This window comes from Terrapene carolina, unplaced genomic scaffold, assembly GCF_002925995.2.
Source record: "Terrapene carolina triunguis isolate 2854851 unplaced genomic scaffold, T_m_triunguis-2.0 Scaffold130, whole genome shotgun sequence".
Lineage (NCBI taxonomy): Eukaryota > Metazoa > Chordata > Testudines > Emydidae > Terrapene > Terrapene triunguis.
The window spans coordinates 16997393-17000348 of record NW_020664481.1 but is presented as its reverse complement, the minus strand read 5'-3'; positions in this window follow the sequence as shown (position 1 = coordinate 17000348).

Below are 2956 nucleotides of genomic sequence, written 5' to 3'. Positions count from 1 at the left end.
TAAAATAAGAACTCTCTTGAACCTTGTCCAAATCACAAGCCTTTTCTGAGATTCAAAAATGTTTTGTCCTCCCTCTCCCACCCCTCCCGTCATCACTTTTTTTAATTACGACTTTCCACGCAGGGTGCCTGGGCTAAGAAGGTAGATGGGGATTTTGAGAAAGCAGGAGCAGGTGTGAAAGTAAATTGGCCAAACTCCACTAGTTTTAGGAGAATTATTTTCAGTTTGTCAAAAGAAAAAATAATCTCTTAATTCCTGCTCTTGGGTATTTTCTCACACTACATCCTTTTTCTTCTTGGCGCTAAGACCTTGTTATCGGCTTGTTCTGAATTTGTTTTCGGCTTGGCCTTGAGTGCATGCATTCATATTGCGAGTGGGTTGCATGGGAAAGCAAGCCCATCTACTTCTATTGCAGTCAAGGCCAGCAGCCAATCTATGGAATGGCTTGAGAGAGACAGGACATGGGGAGTTTTAACATGAATATGGTAATTCTATAAAGCTCTTAATAACAGGTCTCTTTGGAAGAAAACCTAGGAGCCTTGACGCTTAGCCCCAGCTCATACCACAGGACCAAACTGCCTCCTCTAACTCAGGATTAATAAATAGCTCACTTTGGTCAAACCAGTATTGTAACAGCAGCGCAACATGCAGCGTGCTCTGTCCTTTGCTCTGGGAATGTTAGAGCAGCCCCTGGAAAGGAGTGTATCTGGCTCATGTAAGGAATGGCCTTGCGCACAGCTCCTTCCAGCAGCTGCCAGAGGGAGGGTTATCATAATTCTGGGGGGCGGAGGGACTGTAAGGCGAATAGGATGCTGAGGGGGTGGAGTGTGGGCTGGGATTGGGACCCTTCAAAGATCCCCGGCCACTGACTAAAAAGTCCTCATCGGTCTTACTCTTTAAACCCGCAATAGTTGAGCAGAGTAAGTTAATAACCCTTCTGAAAACTATCAAAGGCTCTTGGACTCACGGCTCTAAAGGAGCCCGAGCCATGACATATGGAGTAGGGCTGACAGAGCATGATCACAGTGCTTGCTCTCTCCTCTCCCCTGAGCTGGATGCTTTTCCCCATCTGACTGGCAGAGGAAAGGAGCTGGGAGGAAAAACCATTCAGTAAATTACAGAGACGGACGAGTGCCACATACACAAAGACCCTTTGGCCTTGGCAAGGAGCCAGCTCTTCCCTATTCTGCCAGGCCAGTGAAGCACACGCAGAATTGACTGTGTGAAAAGGAATGTTAGCAAAGTACCATGTGGAGCTGTTTAGTCTCCCTTTTGATTCCTGTTATCCTCCCACCCCCTGCTGCACTTTCCCTTTGGCTAGGACAGATGGGGAGCAGGAGCAAACATCATTACATAGCCACAGTCTTGAATTGGTGCCCATGAGCTAAGCAGCAGTACAATCCAAGCCTTGCATCTGAAAAATGAATCAAACATTATTTCCAGCATCACAGGAGGCCATTGGAGCCTCACTTAGTGCCAGGGGACATCAGCACATATGGCATCAGCAGAAACAGAGGAATGTGTCTCCATGGCCAATGAGATGAAAAGGAAAGAGTTAAAAGATCTTTACTAAACTCAAACTTAGGAACCAAACTTTGGGAGGTTCAGAATCTATGACTGAATGTTGCAAAGCTCCCCATGTTTATAACAGGCAGAACCAAAGCCCTAAACTCCTCCTTCACCTCTCCTGCCCCAAGAGCCTTCAAAATCCTCTCCTGGATCCAAATGGGGCTTGAGGTTTACTGCTCTTGTTTGCATTTTCCGATCGATATTTTTAAAGGCACACTGTGAACTTGAATATTTCTAGCGCAGTGCCCTTTAAATAGCATTCCCCCCTCTCCCCCCACAGTGTTTGCTCTCCTAGGCCCCTGGTTACCAGTGAAACCAGAAATGGTGAAATATTACTGGACCTCTTTGGCATCATGATTATTATTATTATTTGTAGTGCGGTAGTTCCTACAAGCTCCAGTCATGGCTCAGGACTCCACTGTGCTAGGTGCTGTACAAACATAGAACAAAAAGATGATCTCTGCCCTAAAGCTCTCATGCTCTAAATATAGGACAGAAGAAAGAGATGGGTACAGACAGAACAGACTGGGGGAACCAAGGAAACAATATTGACCAGCATCATGGGCAGCACTCTGCACACCAGTTGCCTAAACATTGTCAAGTTTTTTTGTAGGCATCATGGCAAAGTAGGGTGACCAGATGTTCCGATTTTATAGGGACAGTCCCAATTTTGGGGGCTTTTTCTTATATAGGCTCCTATTACCCCCCACCCCCATCCCAATTTTTCACACTTGCTATCTGGTCACCCTAAGGCAAAGGAGAGTTTTACGAAGGGATTTGATGACCCTCCTTGCTTGTAGCACAGTGGCTCCAGTTCCACAAGCGGATGCGTTCACCTGTAATGCAGACATCACTGATGCTGGGCCAGGGAGAGCAATTAACAGTCCCAAGCACTATCCAGAAGTAAAAGTGAGAAGAAGCGTTCCTTTGTGTCTACCACTTCTAAGGAATGTTTCATCTGCCAGCATCCTTCTGCCCACGAGTTTAACAAAGGGGGACTGAGAGTGAAAGCCTCTGGGAACTGGGTCACTGGCAGCTCTGCTGCAGTGCAACTTGCTTAATTAAGGCAGAAAAAATGAACCAGAGGGGAAGGAAATCCCAAGAGGCTGGCAGGAAAGGCAGCTGTGTGCTGAAGGAGCAGATAAAGCTGTTTGTCTGCTTGGTCCCAGCAAACAGCCCATTGGTGTTCCCCTTAGCTTGGCAAGCACAGCAGCCAGTGCCAAGAACACCCTTGTGGACTCTTCCTGCCTCTGAACTGCTCACACTTGGCAAAGCGAGCTAGTCATGCTGCCTTGTGATAAAGTGGAAAGGGCAGAGAGCTTGCATGTTCTTGGAATGGGCCTGCTAGGCTTTGCCATGAAATAAAGTAGGGTTACCATATGTCCGG